Source organism: Lutra lutra, chromosome 15, assembly GCF_902655055.1.
Source record: "Lutra lutra chromosome 15, mLutLut1.2, whole genome shotgun sequence".
Classification (NCBI taxonomy): Eukaryota; Metazoa; Chordata; class Mammalia; order Carnivora; family Mustelidae; genus Lutra; species Lutra lutra.
Window position 1 is genome coordinate 22,518,857 of NC_062292.1, and position 23,462 is coordinate 22,542,318.

At 40.0% G+C, this 23,462-nt stretch overlaps 1 protein-coding gene across 1 annotated transcript in view; it reads left to right on the forward strand.

Moving 5' to 3' along the window:
* The first annotated feature begins 5,482 nt into the window (after window positions 1–5,482).
* Window positions 5,483–23,462, forward strand: part of PLA2G4A (phospholipase A2 group IVA) — a 169,895-nt gene continuing 151,915 nt past the window's right edge. The window contains exons 1-2 of the mRNA XM_047705424.1: window positions 5,483–5,609; window positions 5,703–5,782. The gene's annotated coding sequence lies outside the window, so the exon portion shown is untranslated. The remainder of the gene's footprint in view (window positions 5,610–5,702; window positions 5,783–23,462) is intronic.

Consider the following 23,462-nt stretch of genomic DNA (forward strand, 5'->3'; position numbering starts at 1 on the left):
TGTTGTGAATTATCCTAAATTTTGCTCTACCCTCAAAAACAGATTTGGGGCAAACTAAGATTAAAGGCTAGATGACATGTTATGAAGATGTTTAGTCACTGGTTTTATAGACATAAATACAGAAATGTTGTTACTATCTTGGTCCTGTTATGAAAACACTACTGACATGTATCAGAGCTCAGTTACTTGAAGAACTCTGGACATTCACTTAGCAGTAATTCTTCCTACTCAGGATTACCTTCAAAGCAAAGGACATGGGCTTAGATTCTATCATGGGCATCAGCACATCGAAATTCTAAGATACAAATATTTTAAAAATTCTGTCAGGTGCTGGCAAGTTGGTTTCTGAGCTGTGTAATTGGGCTGGTGCCCATTCTGACAGAATTGCTAAAACTAGACATGCACTTGCTTTACCAAATTTAGAGGGATCTTGGAGAGCAGAAAACAACTTGCTAAATTATTTCCACCATTAGATAAAATGAATTAACACAACACAGCTTTGTCAGAAATTCCCAAACATAGTTTATCTATAGTCAAAATTTTCTATTGTATATTAAGTCATATTAATTGTTGACTGTTTGACCCATTCCATTTATACAATATAAATTTACAATTTGTGATAAGATCTGAAGGGATCCTGATTTGATTTTCACTTCTGCTTTGTCTACAAAAGAAAAAGAAGTATTTTAAGGTATAGGAATATAAGTTGATAGGCAGTGGAGAAAACTGTGTGGTGTGAGTCTGACAGTAAAATGGTCTGACTTGTAGGAAAGTTTTTCTGGGAATGAAATCTAGGGTGTCTTTTTTTTTAAGATTTTATTTATTTATTTGATAGAGAGAGAGAGAGAGAGAGGGAACACAAGCGGGGAGAGTAGGAGTGGGAGAATCAGGCGCCCTGCTGAGCAGGGAGCCCGAAGTGGGGCTCAATCCCAGGATCCTGGGATCATGACCTGAGCCAAAGGCAGATGCTTAATGACTGAACCACCCAGGTGCCCCTAAAATATAGTTCTTATTGTTCATAAATACTCTCTAGATCTGCGCTTTCATAATAACATTTAATTTTTAAATGCATTATAAATATATCTTTTTAAAAAGACTTTATTTATTATTTATTTGAGGAGAGAGAGTATGTGTGAGTGGAGGAAAAGATCAGAGAGAGAATCTCAAGCAGATTCCCCACAGAGCATGGAGCCCTATGCCCAGCTCAATCTCATGACTCTGAAATCGTGACCTGAGTCTAAACCATGAATCCAGTGTTCAACCAACTGAGCCACCCAGGTGCCCTTCATTATAAATATATCTTTTTTTTTTAAAGATTTTTATTTATTTATTTGACAGAGAGAGATCACAAGTAGGCAGAGAGGCAGGCAGAGAGAGAGGAGGAAGCAGGCTCCCCGCTGAGCAGAGAGCCCGATGTGGGGCTCGATGTGGGGCTCGATCCAAGGACCCTGGGAGCATGACCTGAGCCGAAGGCAGAGGCTTTAACCCACTGAGCCACCCAGGCGCCCCCATTATAAATATATCTTAATTAGAGTCCCTCCACCCCTAATGTCTGATTAGCTTCATATTAACAGGAATTTTACCGGCGTGGAGTAAAAGAACTAAACTCTCTCTTCTTTAATAATGATGAAAACAGCAGCTGCAAGTAGAATGTTATCTGGATGTCAGGTTTAAGATATCTCTGAATCCAGGACGCCTGGGTGGCTCAGTCGGTTAAGCTGCTGCCTTCGGCTCAGGTCATGATCCCAGCATCCTGGGATGGAGTCCCGCATCGGGCTCTTTGCTCAGCAGGGAGCCTGCTTCTCTCTCTGCCTCTGCCTGCTTGTGCATTCTTTCTCTCTCTCTCTGACAAATAAATAAATAAATAAAATCTTTAAAAAAAAGTTATTTCTGAATCCACCATCATAGATAACAAATGCAACAAACATCCTTTGAGCTCCTAGTTTAATATGGACGTCAGGAGTGGGGGAGAGGGCTGACGAGAATGAAGAAGGCTTGTTTCCTGTCATCATAGAACATAAAACATTTTTTTCTTTTACAGCCAAGTATAATACAAATTGCTTAGTGCTCATATGAATGTTCTTTCTCAAGTGGAAAGATTATTTATGCTGGAAAATGTAGTGGGTAGAAAAATTTCCCAGACAAAGTGGTAATTGAGTTAAGCCTTTCAGGATGAAGATTATTTCAGTGGAATTCAAGGGAAAGGTGCGCAAGGAGAATGAGTTTTTGTGTGAAGAGAAAGGTGCGGGTCAACCAGTGGGGTGCCAAAAAAATTCACGGGCAAAAATAACTTTGATTTGATTTGATTCGGGTGTCTTACTAATTTGATTTTTATTAATACTTCAAGAGAGGAATGACTGGAGGCAACTGGGTGGCTCAGTCAGTTAAGCATCTAACTCTTGATTTTGGCTCAGGCTGTGATCTCAGGGGTTGTGGGATGGAGCCCCACATCAGGCTTCACACTCAGTGCAGAGTCTGCTTCAGAGTCCCTCCCTCTCCCTCTGCTCCTTCCCCACTCATGTGTGCATACTCTCTCTAAATAAATAAATTATATTATATTATTATAAATATAAGATATTATTATAAATTATACTATAATTTATATAATATATAACATATCATAATTAATATAAAATAGATACTATATATCATATATATTATATATGATATTATTATAAGTAATAAATCAATAAAATCTTTTAAAAAAGAGAGAACTCCTATGAATGATATTCATATACAGATAAATAGTAAGGATACCAACTTAGTGTTTTACTATAAATATAGTCACAATATGGACCAGAATACTCAAGCATAGCAGTGCACAAGAGGGGCGTGTTTATTATCAGCAAATCAGTTACTGGTGGACATTTAGGCTCTTCTCTGTCTGCAATCTGGATTAGATTTTCCTATTCAACTCTCTTAGTGTTCTAAGAGAGTATCACTTAGCATACCAGCAAATCATTTTCATTGAATGTATGGATTTTACTACAACATTCCTCATGCCCAAGCTCACAGCAGGCAAATCACTTTAGTGCATTTAGAGTACAGGATAAGTGAAGTAGAAGTTGTAAAAAGAGAATGGAAAGCAACTTCATATAAAGGAAGAAAAATCAATCATAAGAAGATCAAGGTTTTGTTGTTTGTTTGTTTTTTTAAGCTTTTATTTATTTGAGAGAGAGAGAGAATGACAAGCAGGGGGAGAGCAAAGGGTGAGGGAAAAGCAGACTCCCTGCTGAACAGGGAGCCCGACCCGGGGCTCAATCCCAGGACCCTGGGATTATAGCCTGAGCCGAAGGCAGACACTTAACAGGCTGAGTCACCCAGGCACCTAACATCAAGTTCTTCTTTTCCATTTTTTGAGCCACACGTTTTGACAAGTAGGTACTTCCTTGTTAACTTTTTTCTTTTTAAAAATATTTTATTTATTTATCTGACTGAGAGAGACAGTGAGAGAGGGAGCACAAGCAGGGGGAGTGGGAGAGGGAGAAGCAGACTCCCTGAGCAGGGAGCCCAATGCAGGGCTCCATCCCAGGAGCCTGGGATCATGACCCTGAGATCTTGTCCTGAGCTGAGGGCAGACACTTAACTACTGAGCCACCCAGGTGCCCCTACTTCCTTGTTAATTAATTCAGCTAGTTTTAGGACTGTTCCATTTGCTTACTTATCCAACGCTAATCATTATTAGGGCTTATTTGTTCTCAGTCTAAAATGTTAAGATGTTGATTAGTAATAAACGGTATGAGACTCAATGCTAGTAATTATGCAAAAGGAAGGACTGGATTTGAAGAGGCTATTACCATACCGCTCAGTTTCAGAGGGATTTCACATGTAATCCTCCTAAATGACTTTCTCTGATCCCAAGCCCAGGGAAGAGGAGTCTTCAGATCTAATCGGTCATATAGTCTGAGGCAGGCTATGAATGCTGTGTCTCTCTTACCAAAGGTGCAAGCAGAGGTCCCTGGGGCTAATACTGGATATTATTTTGGAGAAAATACGACAAAGTAAAGATAGTAAATCTGAGCTTGCACCAGCCATTTAGGGGTCTGTGCGAATAGTGAAATCATAGGTCGAGAGCCAAACTGGAGGTAGGCATGGAGGCCACAGAATGGGACAATGGGAGGTGGTCCTAGTCAGTTACAGAGGGTGAGACATACTTGCAGAAGCTTTTATTCACTACAAGTATGGAGATAAGTCAGTCTCAGTAAGTGGAAAAAGGCAAACATCTCCCCATGTGTTTTAACCCTAGCCATAGCATAGACTGAATATTTCTTTAAAAGCCTTTAATCAAAAACATTTTTCTGTTTTTAACATATGACATTTTAGAAATCCTCCCTCTCCAAATATTGAAAGCTATTATTTTTCATTATCAAACTGACTCGAACACTAGGAAGCTAATGAAAAGAGTCTTTCTTGCCAGAGTCTTAGGAGGAACATGCCTGTAAAACACATCTTTCACTGGTTGTGTCTGGGGAAGGGGCCAAAAATAGCAGTGTGCTCTTTGCTTCCCTATTGAACATACCCTACCTTTCAAAAATTCGGGGTCTTCTTTGAAAACCAAAAGATCTGGATCCCATGAGACACTACAGGCCTTTTTTTTTTTTTTTTTTTTTTTTTTTTTTTTTAGGAAGGAGAGATATATAATAAACCAGGTTGAATTTATGGAAAAAGAAAAAGGAGTTGATTCTTGGGCAACAGAAAGCAGACAACCCATCAGACTTAATGATGGAATCTGCAGAAAATACTTTCTTTGACAGTGTTATAAAAGAGCTAGGAGAATACCCCCAGCATCTAATTAAACACAAAATTCTAAGATTCCGTGTTTGAAAACAAGCTATCCTGAATGAATACATCAATCTTGAAAGACACTGATCCATTCCTGTGGCATTTGGATACATTTAGACTGTACACCTTTATTACAGTGATATGGGGTGTTTGAATTTGGATTGCCAACTTGTAATTCGATGTGATTTGATCTCTCCTTCTCTATCTCAGAATATGCATTACAGCCACTGTTGGTATGCCTTTAATCTTAAATTTACAAACAATGGATTATCAGGTGTTCTGAGTTTGGGGAGGAAATATTTGAAGAGATTAGATTTTTTTTTTAAAGCGCTCTTATATCAGTCATCTTCAGAATGTACAGATTTTCTATTTTGGGCTTGTTATAAACTTTGCTTTTTTTAAAGAAGGCAAAAATGCTCTAGGTTATTCATCTTTTCTATTTTGTTCTTGTGGGGGAAGGAAAGAGGAAGAAGCAGTGACGGCTTAAGGACAAGTCGCGCTGCCACACACAGACACCTCCAGGAGTATCCATGTGATTTACACCAGTTAATATACAGATCATTTTAGGCACGTTTTGTGACTTCAGGCTGATAAGTAAACATTTACATTTAAGATATCCGCTTCTTCCTGAATACTGCTTTCCCTCGCTTCCTCTTTCATTCCACCTTAAAAACAGCCGCAAAGTCTAAAGGAAACCAGCCCACATTTTAGCCCCGCCTAGCAAGGATTGGACTTGAACTTCGCTGTAGTCCCAGCTGAAAAAAGGATCCCGACTGAAAGCTAGAGGCAAAAAGGAGCCAGAAGCATCTCATGTAACTCTGGGAACAGTAAGCAATATATTTACTCTTGCCCCACTGCACTTCCCTCCCCCCCACCCCCCATCCTCCTGAGCTGTTTTAAGTTTGTATCTTACTTGGCAGGGAGAAGGGACGGAGGCACACCTGGGATTCTCTGCTTGACCAAGTCTGCGTCTCCTCTGCCTTTTGGGAACGAGACAAAGGTCAGGGAATCTAATGTCTTTCTAACAAGTGCCAGCTTGCTTTCCGGGGTCTGACGGTGCAGGGGAGTGGGACGATCAGGGGTGTCCCTAACTTAGAGCCCCCGAAAGAAAGCGAGCGTTGCCGGTGAGCTGGTTCCCTTGAGAGCTCCACGTGATGCCACCCCGTGGTGACCCATCCCAGACTTGAGCAGCGTGCTGTTTGTCAGCCCTTGTGCCTTGCTAGCGGTGGTGGAGTTTGTGGGTTCCGTGACGGTTTACTTAAAAAAAGAAAGAAAGAAAGAAAGAAAGAAAGAAAGAAAGAAAGAAAGAAAGAAAGAAAGAAAGAAAAATAGTGGTTAACGATTACTTATGCAAAACATTCCTGGGTGTTTCATACGCTGCGGTGCTGGGCAAAACGAAAGACAATGTTGAAAAGAGACGTGTACACCGCCTGGTGTGCCGATTCGCCTTGCCCTCAGTTATTTGACGTGCTGGGAGGACAGAGCTCCCGACTAGATGCTGAGAAAGATGTGAGCCAATAATAAAGTTAAGTTTTGAGTGTGAATGCTATTTTGGTCATTTCGTTTTAGAAAAAGAAGTTTAAAAGGGCATTTGGATTTGGAATAAGAGTGGCTTAACATATCTGAAGTTCCTACAACTTATAGTCAAGGTAGCGTTAAAAAATGATTTTTCATCTCAAAAGCTAGAACAAGACATGCTCTTCACAATAGTTGATGATGTTAGCATTTATTCAGCTAAGGCAATTGAAGAGTATACTAGAAGCATCTTATTTGGATGGGTATCAATTCTCATTTACTATATTTGCATATATAACCTTTGAGTTCAAGGAGAGTTTGTATTGTGTTTCATTTCTATTTGTTGCAGAAATTTGGAATTGGAGCCCAAGAGATATTTTCAGGGAATAGTAGTGAAACAAACCCTGTTAAGGATTTTTAAATTTTCCTCCAGAGGTCCCTAAACCTTGACAATCCAGTTTGATGTTGGCATAAGAAAAAAGTATTTGCTTCTGTCATTGAGCTGAGGAAGAGTTAAATTTTAAATTAAGCAACAATTGTGAAATGCACAGAGAAGTGTGTATTCTGCATTTGTCCAAAGCAGCTTTGCAAACTTCCTGAAAGGACAGCACTTTTTATGCGACAAGAAACAAAGAAACCTTTTTAAATAATTTTCCTTTTCTAATTAACATAAATGCAAAATACCCCAGTAGTGACTTACAGTGTCAAAAAGATGCATACTTTGCAAGTATTTTGCATTTGCATTTAATTAGAAGAAGGAAAATTATTAAATAGATTTCCTAGGGCTTGATAAAGTTCATTCCGTAGAGATAATTTGGCCCGTGTTTTTAACCCATCATTATCTTTCCTGGTGTTACTACTTAGAAAGCAAAATCATGAAACTAAATGATTTGCATATTAAAACATGTTCCAGGAATAAAAAAGAGGAAGACAGAGTTAGCTGTGGTTCTTTTTCCTCTCATAAGCCTTTTATTTACCTTCAGTTTGTTTCCCTCCTCTTGCTTGCAGACTTCATAGCTTTAGATATTCTCAACTTTTTTTTTTTAACTTGCAGACCCTTTTACAAATCTTATGAAAGCTATAGACCCCTTCCCTGAATAATACACGTATGCTGTCCAATACACATATCTATCTACAAATTTGGATAGACCAGTAGGAAGATCACATACGCTCTGAAACAATTCATGTCACATGAACATGTAGTATTTTTTAGAACTTTGGAGTTTTCTGCTAATATCAAATAATTAGCAAATCATGTTGCTTTTAAGAACTGTTGCATGGGGTTGCCTGGGTGGCTCAGTGGGTTAGGCCTCTGCCTTCGGCTCAGGTCATGATCCCAGGGTCCTGGGATCGAGCCCCGTGTCGGGCTCTCTGCTCGGCGGGGAGCCTGCTTCCTCCTCTCTCTCTCCCTGCCTCTCTGCCTGCTTGTGATCTCTCTCTCTCTCTCTCTCTGTCAAATAAATAAATTAAATCTTAAGAAAAAAAAGAAAAGAAAAGAACTGTTGCACGGTGAGTATTGCAGTGCCCATAGTGTCATTTATTTATTAGTGTTCTGGAGCTCTAACCAATTTGATGTAACGGAAAAAACTATCTTCCTGAGAGCCAAGTGACCTAGATTCTTGACTCAAGTCGTCTAATAACTAACTGCACAATATTAAGCCGACTTTTTCTGTAACATCTGATATTTTTTATTACTGAATGCAGTAAGTAAAACAAATAGGAGAATAAGATACAAGTTGTATTTTATTGGATTATGGAATGTCTGTATTTACTGCCTTCATTCCACAATTCCTAATAATATTTCCCAATAGGATTGTTTTATAATACTCTTGCTCATTACAAAGATAATTCCTGGGGAGCCTGGGTGACTCAGTTAGGTGTCTGTCTTCGGCGCAGGTCATGATCCCAGGGTCCTGGGATGGAGCCCCACATCGGACTCCCTGCTTAGTGGGGAACCTGCTTCTCCCTCTGCCTCTGCTGCTCTGCCTGCTCGCATGCGTTCTCTCTCTCTGTCAAATAAATAAAATCTTTAAAAAAAAAAAAAGATAATTCCTTTACTGTTTAGATTTCCTTAGATATAGAAAATTGCAAAGGAAGAAAGGAAAAAATGACCTATAATCCCCTCAAGGGATAATTCTTGTTATGTCATTCATTTATGTCAATCATCCATTTCAACAAATATTTATTGAGTAACTGTTATGCATCAGTACAGAGACAAAGAGACACGAATTCATGTATATACATCTGTTTATACTTATAGGCATTTTTCTATATGCACCCACATGTGGATTTTACAAAACTATGGTATTTGTTAAAAGGTAAACTGGGGCCTATCAAACATTTTAAGAGTTTATTTGAATAAAACTCGATTGGGATGGGACAGTGCCAAGCAGAAGTGGATAGAAGTGCTTCCCTGGCAGGATCTCCAAGGGGAGATTTTTGTAAAGAAAGTGGAGTCAACCTAACGAAATTATTGTCTTTAGTTTAAAGGCTAGTTGGCTGTTTGTGATTGGCTGTCCTTACATTTCAATTTTGTAGGTTCAGTTTTTAGACTGGTTTAGATTTTGGTTTGCCTAATATAGACCACCGAGACATTTGAGTCACCTTGTCCAATGGCCTCCTTGTTTCACTAGTTTCACATACCACTCTGCCATTTTGTAACACGCTTACTCTCAGTCATGAAATTTTCTGTTAAAACGTGATTTTTTATACTCGTGTATAATTTTGTATTCATTCATCTCTGAAACAAATATTATTGAGTCCCTACTATGTGTCAGGTGCTGTACAAGTAATGGCAGTCCATCCGTGAGCAGGAGTCGTTCTCACCATGATGTAATTTTTAGCCTGTGGAAATGTTACATTGGCTGATTATAAATTGTTGGATGTTTAGGTGGATTAGTTTTCTATTATAAGTAATGTTTCAGTTAAGACCCTTTATATAAATGTATGTACTCATCTTTGTTCTTCCTTTGGATAGATTCTTAAAACTGTATGCCCACGTTTTAAAAAAAGCTCCACTACTTACACGTTGTGAGATTATAAGCCAGTTGTTTTTCAAAACATTCTTTTCTCAACTGTAAAATAAGAGTAATAATAATAATAGAGTATTTGGAGGATTCTCAGAAATATTTAACAGCATGTCATGGAATTATTTTTGCCATTTTACCCTTGAAATAAATTGTATCAGTTTATAAGCCATATAGGAGAGGAGAATTTCCCTGCTCTAACACTGTGTAATCACACCAAGAGAACAAACAACAACAGATCCAAAAACTTAGTCAGTTGTTGTATAAGACAGTATCTTGTTTAAATTTACACTTTGTTCAGAAATAAGGTTGGGCAATTTTATAATGGCCACTGGTGTGTCTATGTTTATGAATTGCCTTTTTTGATGTGATTTTTAAATATTTTTCAGTTTTAATTTCTAATATGGTATATATCAATAGAAATAATTCACCTAATCCAAGTCCCCTAAGGTCCTCAATAATTTTGAAGTGTTTGCAGTCTTAATAGCAAAGGTTAAATGTTAAACTGGAGGTAGAAATTCTACTACTGCTTTTCTCAATTTTGGAAGATTGTTCTTATTTTGCCTGGAACCTGTTCCTTGAAGCTGGGTGAGATGCATAGATAAATTAAAGCAAGTCATTTTTGTTCTCATAGACTGTCATAGTCTGCAAAATCAGAGAAACTGAAGCTCTTGTAAGAAAGATACTGCCTAGTCTTGTCAAGAACCGACTCAGAGAAAATGAGTTTAATTATCAGCATCTCTTCATCTCCTACTCGTGGACGATTAGGGCAGTGACAGTTGAGGGAACCCAGAGTTTGGTTGGTTCTGGAATCCTTTCCAAAGAAGACAGAAAATAGAGCAAATCCTGTTCTGATCGTTTGATACCATCACCTGCCTGAGAAGAAAAGAGATGCGCCAACCTGAAGCTATGCTTGCTCCCTGAGTAGGTGTTTTGATCTTCTCTCTTAGTTCACCCTTACAGTGTTCTTTGAAAATACAGTTTATCTCCCCTTTGTACAAATACAAAATAAGCTGAAATAATTCAGGGCTCACCCTAAGCAGATTTGGAAGGCTACACTACCAGTCTAATTACTTATTTAATGAATTTAAATGACTTGAGAAAAACTCAGCAAGCTGGTATGCGATCCTTATCCGCGTTTTACAGCCGCTGGGATAGAGAGGAGAGGCTGCTCCCAGTTTTCTTGTTTACTCTCTTCTCAGCGTCAGCTGAAGTGAAGACCTGATCCCGTCCTTAATCTTCTTCCCCATTTTCTTGACTTCTGGAGTGTGCAGGGAAATTCAGGCGTTTTAGGTAACAGGAGGTTCCGAATTAGAAAGCAAATATCCATCATCTGGGTAATTTCATGATCTTACAATACATAAAACTCATGTATATACAGTACTTAGCTTATCTTGCTTAGGTTTTGATTTTACTATTTACCTTACAATTTGTTTTTTGATTACTCAGTCAGAAAACATATCAGCAGGCCAACAAAAACTACCTTTCTTTCTTTCTTTCCTTCCTTCTATCCTTCTCTCTCTCTTTCTTTCTTTCTTTCTTTCCTTCCTTCTATCCTTCTCTCTCTCTTTCTTTCTTTCTTTAGGATTTTATTTATTTATTTATTTGAGAGAGAGAGAGCAGGAGCAAGGGAAGGGACAGAGGGAGGAGCAGGCTCTCCACTGAGGATGGAGCCCAATTTGGGGCTCGATCTCAGCACTCTGGGATCGTGACCCGAGTCGAAGACAGAAGCCTAACCAACTGAGCCACCCAGGTGCTGTCCCCAAAATACCTTTCATTTTCATAGTGTTTTGTGGGTTATAAAGAGGTTGCTTAAGAACTTCATTCCCACAATAACCATGTATGTTAGCGGAGCAGGTATTTACATTCTACTTTGTGAAAAGAGAGATACCGAAAAGTGAAATGGTTTAATGCCCAAGACTTACCATTTCCGTTTTCATGCATTTTGTATGCTTCAAGTGATTAATTGATTGAGTTATATTTTCAATGTTGGTGCATGCTATTAAGGCTCTCCGCTTATTCTAATTTTTATTAACATCAGAAAAATCATAGGGGAAGAACCAGAAAATACACAACCCAATTCCATATTAACTCAATTGTTCTGCTCTTATAACTGGGCTACTGATTAACATAATAGAGGAAGTTGCACAACCATTTAAAAAACAATTGGAAAAGTAGTGTGACTTATAATTGCTTGTCTTGGAACTATGTGGCATTTTATATGGATATATGTCACTTCAAGAAAATAAAGAATATGAAGTTTTAGCCAAAAATATAAAATAGACAACATTATGAGTTATGTAAATACTAATTTTACCAAAGGCTTTTTACTTTGATTTGGTAGTAGAACGTTCTCTTAGAATATTCTAAGTATGACCCACAGAGCCTATTGCTCTTTCCCATTCTTATTAATCCTGGAAGTTGGCCTAAAGTGTTTGTCTCAAAGTGGTTACTCTCACCGTGGGTTTAAATAAATCGTTATTATTTTACCTTTCCAAACAATCCAAGAGCTTATGGTAAACCAGGTACTTTTCAGGGTTGAAAGCCAACTTTACTTACAAAATGGCTTATTGTGCATATGCTTAACTTCATAGTAACTAACACAGAGTGGGGCAGGTTTGACTGCGGGATGCAGCTGGGCTGCTGGAAACTCGGGTCAGCAAGGAGCTGCATTTCAGTCAGTGAACTACCAAGCTTCCCGTTGGCTCCACACTTGAATGGCCACAGCTTTAACAAGATGAGCTGGTTGAGTGTAGCACTGAGACAGTAAGCTGGGATGTGAGACCCCTTATGGAAGGAGGTATTCTTGCTGACTTCTGAGTGGGTCATTATAGAAGAGGTTATGTCTGTCTGGGATAGGCTAGAGGCAGACAGACTCATAGTATCTTTAGTTTTCTTCGCATTTTTAATTTATTGAAACAAGAGAGTAATCCATTTTTGTAGACTTTTTACATGTATTTGGTTCAAGTATTGGGAAAAGTAATTTAAAACAAATCTTAAAGAATTTATAGAAAAGCAATTTGGGGAAAAGTGCCAAAAGGTACATATAGTTATGAGGACCTGCTGTGTAGACACCTACATCTGTAATGAACATTTCTTAATATCCGTTAGTCCCTTGGTATATATACCACAAACCCCAAACAGGTATTGAATTCCTTTCCATTCAACTGTCATGAAGAAAAGGCAGATGAATTTAAAATTGATTGAGGTCACTTAGATCTTAAAGAGATAACACTAGAGTATTTCTGTAGTTCATGACACAGTCTTCTAAATCCCTACTTTCAGTATATAATGGGAATTCATGTTCAGGTAATGGCTTCAAAGTATTGTTAGATCCTTGATCCTTAGAAGAAGATGCTAATAACATTTTAGGAAGATTCCACGTAGCAAAAATTTAAAGAGGTTTCTGGGTTAGTTAAAATTTAATTGCACTCTCTTCCATCCAAGTACTAACTAGGCCCGACCCTGCTTAGCTTCCGAGAGAGATGAGATCAGGCGTGTTCAGGGTGGTATGGCCGTAGACGAATTGCACTCTCTTAAGATGATTGCTTATAATCTACTACTTGGTAGTTTTTTTTTTTTTTTTAAGATTTTTATTTATTTATTTAGAGAATGAGTGTGTGTGAGAGCAGGGGGAGGGGCAGAGAGCAAGCCCAAGCCCATTCTGTGCAGAGCCAGGTGCAGGGCTCACTCCCCTGACCCTGAGATCATGATCTAAACCAAAATCAAGAGACAAAGTCGGAAGCTTTATTGGCTGAGCCACTCAGTGCCCCTACTTGGTACTTCATTTTTTTTTTTTTTTGAGGTGGTGACCACTAAGAATTTATATTTAAAATACATAAAAGTTCACAGTAGTTATATGGGATTTTTTTTCCTTCTTATCCTCATCACTAACGATGCTTCTGCTGTCAGTGAAAAGAAAGAAAAGAATCCATTTTGTGAGATTCATTCAGTGTTTGGAAAAATTCTTACTGTTTACTATGTTTTAGATTGACAGATTGGTTTGGTTGAGTAATACCTTGTGAACTATCATTAGAGTGAAAAGAACACTCATAAATTACAGTTTTCCATGAGGAAAAAATAATTTCCAGTTTTTTATTAATATAGGATATAGCATGCCTAGCAAAATAGTGGAAAAATGTATCCTTTTAATACACAGAAAAAGAACAGGTATTATAGGAAGCAGTTTAGAAAATCTGTGCTCTTTCACTTAAGAATTTTACCTTTTGGGTTAAAAAAAAAAAATCCAGACGCTAATATCAACCAGGAATTGTTGATCACTGGGCTAAATGCATGTTTATTCCATCACCAATTCAGGAAGTTTTCATTCATACTGACGACTGGCTAGGCACTGTGCAACCTTTGGGGCATACTTGGGTGAATACAGCAGTGACGGTTCATTCCCCCGTGAAGGAGAGAAGCAATAATGAAGCAAACAGTAAACAGATAATAAAGGAAGCAAACTGGTTTCAACAATTGGGAATAACCGGGGCGCCTGGGTGGCTCAGTGGGTTGAGCCTCTGCCTTCGGCTCAGGTCATGATCTCAGGGTCCTGGGATCGAGCCCTGCATCGGGCTCTCGGCTCAGCGGGGAGCCTGCTTCCTCCTCTCTTCTCTGCGTGCCTCTCTGCCCACTTGTGATCACTCTCTCAAATAAATAAATAAAATCCTTAAAAACAAACAAACAAACAATTGGGAATAACCTGGGGAGTGGAAGGATGGAAAGGGTTAGCTAAGATGAACCAGGAGCGGCTCTGGGAGGGATGAGAAGCCCTGCGTGGGAGGTGAGTGGTGTGAGCGGGGTGTGGCTCAAACTGGGGGCTCCACGCAGAGCATTTGTATCTGAGCCTATGAGAAAGCAACCAAGGGAGCCGGGTGGTTTAAGACCAGGGATTAGGGTGATGCCATGGGTGCAGAAGAAGGAAAGTGGTTCCAGGCAAGTAGGAGAGAGAGGAGTGACTTCATTTGAAAACTCGGAGGTCATCAGTGATCTTGATTAAGAGCAGTTTCAGTGGAGGGCAGGGGACAGGGTGTGAAGGAAGTGGAAGGGAGGTGGCAGGTGGATGGGAGGCGAGGATCTGGAGACATGAGTACTATGTGAGCAACAGACCCTCTAGAGAGATCTGTTGACTGGGCAGAAACATGGAGGTAGGGAGGGAGAGGAATATGGAGCAGGGGGACTCTGACAGGCTTGCCAGGCAGGTCATCTAGGAGAAAGTTTTGTGCAGAAAAGAAAGGCATGATTATCATGTACTTGCAGCAGAGAGAAGGATTTTGTGTCCAGAGAGCCACCGGTGGGGTCAGGTCTGTAACAGGTGGAGAAATTCTGCCTCCGGTGTGACAGGAGGGGAACCCAAAATTACAGGGAGTTTGCTGATTTGGTGGTGGGAAGATAAGAAACTTCCCTCTGGGGCTGTTTTCTTAGTGAAGGGAGATGAGGTCACCCGCCCAGAGAGGAGGAGGGCGATGGTGAGAGATGAGCTCGAGAAGAAAGCCATTTTCTAGAACAGGAATGCAAGTTCACAGAGAAACTGAGAAAGATGCTGTGTCCCGTCCAGGGCCTCTCTGAGTGTTGAGAACGTGAACCAAAAATAAAACCCGTCTGCCAGGTTATGTGGTGGTTCTCCAGCTAAACACTAGGAGCAAACTCAGAGAAGCTACAATAGCTGAGTTGTTCCAGGGTGGGGGTTTTGAAAGCAAGTGAGCAAAGGAGCAAGCAAATCTGGAAATGCTCAAGAGGAACAACCAATACCCAGTACCCAGAAACACAAAACAGAAGCAAAGCACCTAAAACAAAAATGCATGGAAATTCAGGAGCTTATAGAATGCAGATCCTTTTATCTAAGGTAATTATTAACGAACAGGGAGTGGTTACAAGTTGGCCTGAGTGCCGGAGTGCAATAGGGAAGGGACTGAGTCTTTCTTTTACTCCTGTTGAATTCTTACTGTACCAGTTGCTGGAACCTACCCCAGGAGGCTTCACCGTCACACTGGGTTTGTTTTTCTTCTTGTCCTGGTTGCTAGAATTGTTGTCACCATTTTAAATTTGGATTAACAGTTAGTACGCCTGCATTTGTGGGGTGCCTAGCTAAGTCCTGTGTCTGTGGTATGTCACCCCCCCCCTGCTTTCCTTGGCATTTGCTGACTTCTCCAGGCTCCTGGAAGCCGTCAGTCCTCCTTCAAGATAATGCTTGATAGAATTTGAACCATTACAGCTCTGTAGTATAAAGATGGTGAAAATATATAATAGTAATTGACCATCAGAAAGGTTTTCTTTCACAGCCTTGGTATCGGGATGTTCTTCCTTCAACCTGACGTAAACCTTTCATTTTGCAACTAAAAGTCATTTCTTTTTCTTTTTTCAATCCTTAGAGCTTTGGAGAACAGCTGGTTCCTATAATCAAAGTTTTTTTTTTCAGGAATGAAAATAATATTGAAATATTGACTCGTGCATTTCTTCAAAGTTTAAAAGTAAATCTTGTGTTTTTTATTCATTATTTCTCATAAATCCTCTTTTTAAAAAACAAATTTATTTATTTGAGAGGGAGAGAGCACAAGTAAGGGAGAAGAGGGGCAGAGGGAGTGGGAGAAGCAGACTCCCTGCTGAGCAGGGAGCCCCAGTGCGGGACTCCTGGGATCATGACCTGAGCCAAAGGCAGGTGCTTAAATGACTGAGCCACTGAGGCCCCTTGTAAATCCTCTTACCATTAGGGCCACAGGCACTAGTGAATGAAAGCAATGAAGTCTGTGGGGGTCAAGCTGAGCAGTACCGTAAGGAGGGGAAGCTCCTAGTGGCGGAATGTTTGCTGCTGACTCCAGCCTTTCCCAGATGCACTGCCGGGCACTCAGAGTTCTTCTCTGTCCTCCTTTCCTCCTACCTCAGTGAGACATGCCAGGAATTGGAAAGTCATTCTATACTTTATTCCTGGTTCTACCCATATCTGTGAGGCTGTGCCTTAAATATAGTTATCTCACTTCTTGCTGTCCAAAATGAAGGGACACCCGCAAACTGAAGGGGACAGTCTAGTGCTGTTTTTATTAATGTCATATTTTTACAAACCCCGTGGGACATCTTATGTCACCAGCAGAAGAGCAACAGAGGCATTCTTGTAGATTTTATTAATGTCCTCAGTACTGTTCTCCTGCTTGTTGATCAAAGGTTGAAAAAATGTAAATTTCATATTTTGAAGCCAATGACCGTGTTTCTAATTTAGTCCAACCTGTGTTTATTACATGTAACATCTAAAAATTCATGTTGGAATTAACATGTTCATTGTGGTGCTAGCAGAGGTAGACAGTAGAAAAAAGAACTTAGTTTTGAATCATTTTACCCTTTATGGTGCTGTTAACTCTTCTGTCTTCAAAAATTTTACATTGAACTTTAAAAACCAAATAGGTGCACTCCACAGAGGCAGAAGGAGAAAAGTGTGCCTCCGGGCTCTAAAGCATGTATAAATACTGTCCGTATAAGGCTCTACTGGACTGCCCGGACTTTGTGTATTTCAGTATGATTGGTTTTCTTCATAATCCAGTGTTTTTATTTCACGAATTTCATAATGTCATACCGTATCAAGGGGTCCCTTGGCTTTCCCAGGGCATAGAAAAGATTAAGAACTTCTGAGAATATTCTTTTCAAATGCACATTTACACAGCTCTTAATCCTACAAAAGACAGGGTTTCCTGTTCATTTCCAAAGTGAGCTGCCATTCACAGTTTCTGGAAGCAACTTTCTAAAGTTTCTTACAACCTGAGAAAAGAACCGTGAATTTGAACTCCTGTTGCAAGAAACACAATTCAGGGCATGCGGAATCCTCTTCTCCAGGTTAGTGGTTTTAACTTCCCAGTAATGCCTGGGATGGGTGGGTGTACAGCGCCTCTGTCCGCCAGCCACAGTCTTGTTGTATTTATTTGCCATCTCTCTCCACTCTAAAATCATAGTCAACATCCCTATTTTCACTGCAAGGTCAACCTCCCTAGCTTCCTGAAATGGTTATCGTGTTAGCTGAAAAGTAAAACAAACCCAAAATGTTGATAATTTCATTCAGTAATAAGATAGTTCTCATGAAGTATTTAAGTCAGTATGACGGCATTCCTGGGGGTTTCCCCGGTTCGGATTCCTTTAGAGGAAAATATACGGCTTTCCCTCCTGTGGCAATCTTGAGTGTGTCATGGAAAAAAAAAGGCAATTAAGGAGGAAGTGGACCCCTCAACAAAACACAGATACTCCCTAGGGGAGCATTTTTGTAAGCTGTCTGGTCTGGAGAAAGAAAGCTGTAGAAGTAAATATGCTTCTCAAAACATTATCTTTTTTTTTTTTCCTAGCATTTTGTGTCACACTGTTAGATATATTTTAAAAAGTGGTAAGGGTGCCTGGGTGGCTCAGTCTGTTAAGTGTCTGCCTTCGGCTCAGATCATGATCCCAGGAGCCTGCATGGGGCTCCCTGCTCAGCGGGGAGGCTGCTTCTCCCTTTCCCTCTACCCCTCCCTCCTGCTCATGCTCTCTCTGACTCTCCTCTCTCAAATAAGTAAATAAAATCTTTAAAAAAAAAATAAAATAAAAAGCAGTAACACCAAGTGCAAAATTGTTACCCATTTCTCTTAAGGAAAAGATAGAACATTATTCTACGTTTTCAGAAAATGAGCATAATGTACTTAACACTTGTCAGTGTGGTATTACTTCATAAATGCCTGTGTGGGAAGAGGAATTTTTAAAACAGTGCATCTAGTATTTGCAGGTAATCATCTTATAACTATAATTCAAACCTATAAAAGTGTAGAAGATGAAAATGACTCAAAGTTTTATTTGACCAAATATAAATTCAGTTTTTCATTTCTCTCTAATTTCTATCTTGCGTCTACTCTGCATCACCAAATAGTAACTTCAAATTTTGGTCAAGCTAAAATGTATATATATGTGTGTCCTTTTAATTTTGACTGTATTTCCTTTTTAGCCTGAGTGTGAGGGGCAGGGGAGAGGAAGAAATGTGGTAGGGTTAGAGAAGGAGGACCTGGTTGACAGTGAAGGGCTGTGTTTAGCTCTTTCTCCTACTGGGTGAACTTGACTCATATAGGAGAGGAAAAATTTCTTTCAACCCTTCAAAGTTCTTCCAGCTGGTCTAAAGAATTAAACTGACATGAGGCAGATTCACAGGAGAAAAAAATCCCAAAGTTTAACTACGTGTGCATAGACGCAGTACCTAAAGAAATGACCAAGACAGGGAGTTCTTATACTTTTTAGACAGACAGTAAGTCTGTGAGGAGCTGACAGGACAAGGAAGCTTCTGTTGAGGTACATCAGTTAGTAAAGAATCCTAAACTAATTTGGTACTAAATTCATAGAAGTAACAAGGATTGTTCATACAGCCTTTTCAGCTTTGAATTCCCCATCTTTGGTGATAAGGATGTCTCCTACCTTCTAGTACAGGGAGCATACCTTTCACCTGGGAGATTTATTTCCCGCTTTCTGGAGAGAAAGGTGGGGATGGGAGGGTAGGATGTGGGCGTCAGAGTGTTCTTTGTGCATTGGCCCTTCCTTACATAACTTTTATTTAAAATAATCAACATGCCAATTTTGCCAACATGCCAACATTTTTAGGCAGTCTGCTCTTGGCCGCTATACTAGGTTTGTGTACATCTTTGGGTCTCAGCTTATATATTTGTACAAGGAAGTTCTGCCTGTGGGTGGTTGTGACTGTTCCTTCCAATTTTGTGAACTTAAAATATGGTGAGAATGGTGGCTTGGTTTTGGCCACCAAGAGGTAAAATGATGGAAAATAAGAGCAAACCAAGGAAAGAAAAAAATCGAAAACTGGCTCAGGCATGAGGAGACATTCTTGCTTTATTTGTAATGCAGCGTGTGAAACTGGGCCAGCCAGTTTTCTAGCCCTTAAAATAGGTTCACCTGGATTAGTACCTCCCAGTTATGAAGAGGTAGAACAAACTGTTAGGTATTGTGTTTCGTTTATAGTGTGTGTGTGTGTGTGTGTGTGTGTGTGTGTGTCTGCATGCTCATGCGCACTTTTTTAAAAATAACCAGATGAGGGAGGCTGGCCCATCTAAAAGATGCTGTGGTCTTTCCTCTTTATCACGTCCACAACTCTATTTAGGTGCATTTCCTGTCCCCTCCGAACTCTCTAGCTGGTTATGTCCCTTCCTCTCCAAGCACCACATTTTTCTATTAACAGTTGTAGGCTGCTTTACTTAACTGCTGTGTTTATGTTATTGGTGTGTTTTATTTATTTATTTTAAGATTTTATTTATTTATAAATTAATATAAATATTTATTTATAAATATTTATATTTAAATAATATAAATTTTTATATAATAAAAATATATATGTGTGGGTGGCTTAACCAACTGAGCCACCCACACACCCCAATATTATTGGTGTTTTAAATGGAATTGTGCTCCCCCTCCATTGATATGTTGAAGCTCTACCCTCCATATCTCAGAATACGTCTGCATTCAGAAATAGGGCCATTAAAGAGGCAGGAAAGCCAAAATGATGCCCTTAGATTGGCTCTTAATCCAGTCTGACTGGGTTCTTTTTTTTTTTTTTTTTAAGATTTTATTTATTTATTTGTCAGAGAGAGAGAGGGAGGGAGCACAGGCAGACAGAGAGGCAGGCAGAGGCAGAGGGAGAAGCAGGCTCCCTGCCGAGCAAGGAGCCCGATGTGGGACTCGATCCCAGGCTTCTGGGATCATGACCTGAGCCAAAAGCAGCCACTTAACCAAGTGAGCCACCCAGCTGTCCCAAGACCGGGTTCTCTTTAAGAAGAATTTTGGATGCATATGGAGACACCAGTGACCTGTGGGCCCAGAGCAAAGACTGTGTGAGGTCACAGGGCGAAGGTGGCCATCTGTAAGCCAATGAGAGAGGCCTCAGAAAAAAGCAGACCTGCCAACACATCCATCTTAGACTACTAGCTTCTAGAACTGTGAGAAAATAAGTTCCTGTTTGTCTAGGCCCCCTACTGTATGGCATCTCATTACCAGAGCCCTAGCAAACTAATACAGGGCATCCCTTCCATCGTGCCGTCTCCCTGCTCAGATTCTGTCATAGGCTGTTGCTATTTTATAATGTTTCCAAAGCTCTACTGTCCTTCAGGGTCTTTCATGGAGTGGCAGAATGGCAGAGAAAGAATTTGATAGGAGGCAGAGTGTCAGGCTTCTAGGGCCAGCTCAGCCCCTGTGACTCCAGATGACCTGGGAAAGTTTCTTAGTCTTCCCCGGAGACCGGTGTTCTCTTGTAGAGCATTGTAAGGGAGACTGTCCGCCTCCATTTAAGTTGTCAATTAGGGGGGCGCCTGGGTGGCTCAGTAGATTAAAGCTCTGCCTTTGGCTCAGGTCATGATCTCAGGGTCCTGGAATCGAGCCCCGCATCAGGCTCTCTGTTCAGCGGGGAGCCTGCTTCCCTCTGTCTTTCTGCCTGCCTCTCTGCCTACTCGTGATCTCTGTCTGTCAAATAAATAAATAAAACTTAAAAAAAAAAAAGTTGTCAATTAGGCAAATCACTTAAGCTTTCTAAAGATTACTTTTTTTTTTTAAATTTCTTAAGTGGTGATAATGATCCCTCTCTTGTTACAAAGATGAAAGGAGGTAGTGTATATAAATCACTCAGCATGGTACCTGGCCCCTAGGAAGTATTTACTGAGTGTGAACTTTTAAAAATTAAGTAAGCAAATTAGCAGTTACTAAGACATCTTCCAATTTGTCATTCTAGGATCTATAAATAGGCTTTGCTTCCCCTTATTTCTCAACACAAGACCTCATCTGTGGTTTCCTTCCCCCATCCCCCCCATACACCATACAAATTCCCAAGTTCGTTCATTCATCATTTCAGTTCATAGTAACTGATCATCTGGGTTAGACAGAAATACAGGGAGAAAGCGCTGGAACTTACCATGTTGCACACAGTGAGGGCCGGCACACGCTGCGTGTGATGGAAATGTAATGTACAACAGTGTGGTGAGAGAGATCACGAAGAAATACAGGGCTCCTAACCTGGTAGATAAAGAGATGGTTTGCTTCAGAGAGTAAGTTTATGGCGCAACCTGGAAGATAGGCCAAGACTATCCCATAGAGAAGGTGAGGGCAGGGGGCAGCACCTGGGGAGCCTGAGGTGGACAGAGCATTTCCAACGCGGGTGCAGCTCTCTGTTCACGTTGTTTTCCTAGAGGAACTGTTTCTGTTTCCCCCTTCCGTACATTGAAGCTTGATCATGAGTTCAAGTATCAGCTTAGCCAGTACCTTTCCCCTCTAGCCTTTTTTCCTCTTTGAAACCACCGACTCTTTTCCTTCTCTGAAACTCTAGCTGATATTCTCCCTATATACTTGTGTATGTACATAATGAACTTCCAATAATAGAAATTTGAGAGAGAAAAAAGCAGTGTCAGAGACCTAGGAACAAAAATAGCAGAAAAAGTCAATTCAACAGGAATAGCATGGACATTAGCCACAGAGACTGGGTGTCTCTCTGTGGGATGTAGAGGCAAGTTCCATACCATTGGGTTCCTGGTTTGGGAAACAGATGTAACTCATTATTCTGCATCTTTGTATCTGGTGGCACGCTTTTAGATTTCCTTGGGAATAGGGAAGTTCTCTTAACAGGTTTTCCATACTGAACTGAGAATATGGCTTGAGAGACATTTCTAATACAAAACATCTCATTTACCTATCTTAATTCCTGTTGTTTATTTCTCTGTGCCTGTTAATGAAGTAAACTCTTGCTTGGCCCAAGATTTTTAAAAAATTCTAGCAAAATAATGCAAGAATTTAAAATTTTAGTCATGCCATTGTGACTGTATATCTATACAAGGATGAAGATGGTGGAAATGATAGTGCACTGCTCTTTTTGCCTTTGGAACCTCTTTCTGTCTCCTGCTTTGAGAAAAGCAAGTGGCCAGTGTTTTTTTTTTTTTTTTTTTTTTTTTTTTAAATTTTAACAGATCAGAAACAGGAGTATTTCTTAATCTTTATTAGAACTCATTTTTGAGGAGCACCTGAATGGCTCAGTTGGGTAAGTGGCTGCCTTCAGTTTGGGTCATGATCCCAGAGTCCTGGGATCTGGCCCCCCGTCAGGCTCCCTACTCAGTAGGGAGTCTGTTTCTCCCTCTCCCTCTGCCTGCTTTTCTTCTCTTCTGCTTGTGCTCTCTCTCTCTCTCCCTGTGATATACATAAAATCTTTAAAAATTAAAAAAAAATACAATTGAAAAATAAAACTCATTATTGAGTATGAAAAAGTACATAAGATGTACTTAACAAATTTGCCTACTTGAATTTTTAAGAAATTTCCAAAAAGCCAAATAAATCTCAGGAAATTGAAGCAATTTGAGGGGAAAGCAGTGGTTTCATAAGCAACAACAATAATAACAAAATGATAATTTTGTGCAATGATGACCCATTGGGTTCTGTGCTGAATGACTGACACACGGTCTCTCATTTCATTATCCGACTGCCTCTGTGAGGGGTGGGAGACATGTCCCCCATTTTACCCATAAGGAATCTGAGGATCAGGATCCTACAGTCAGAGAAAGGAGGAGACAAGCTTGAACTTAGATCGGTCTGGCTCCGGCAGGAAAGCCTGCTCCCACTTTTGTGCTGGGCCCCTTATTACCTCCTGTGTTCTGTTATACAATGAAATGACAGGGAAGAGGAGAGGACCCTTTGCTTTTCTATCCTTCTTTCCAACAGATGCCACAAACCTGGTACTATTGCCTTCACTCCCTGTTGTCCTGTCGCTCTATGCAGGAAAGAGTATTGACAAAGCACTCCAGTCTGTCTTTCGGGTTCTTGCTTACTTTCCCCAGAGAAGCCTGTCTTGCCCTGACAACATGACTAGAAGGGTTTTGGACAGACCTCATACTATTAAGCATTCATGGAAAGCCAAAAGTTGCATTGCACAGGCAAGTATGTTAAAAAACGTATCCAAATTTCCCTCTCATTAGTGTTCTAGAAAGTTTTTAATGACAGGGAAGCCAAAAAAAAAAAAAAAAAGAAAAAAGAAAGAAAGAAAGAGAAAGGAAGAAAGAAAGAAAGAAAGAAAAAGAAATTAAAGAAAACATGAGCTTTCTGTCTCTCACTTCAGACTGTACACTCACCAAGACTGGTCATTCAGCTTAGTTATAAAAAACAAAACAC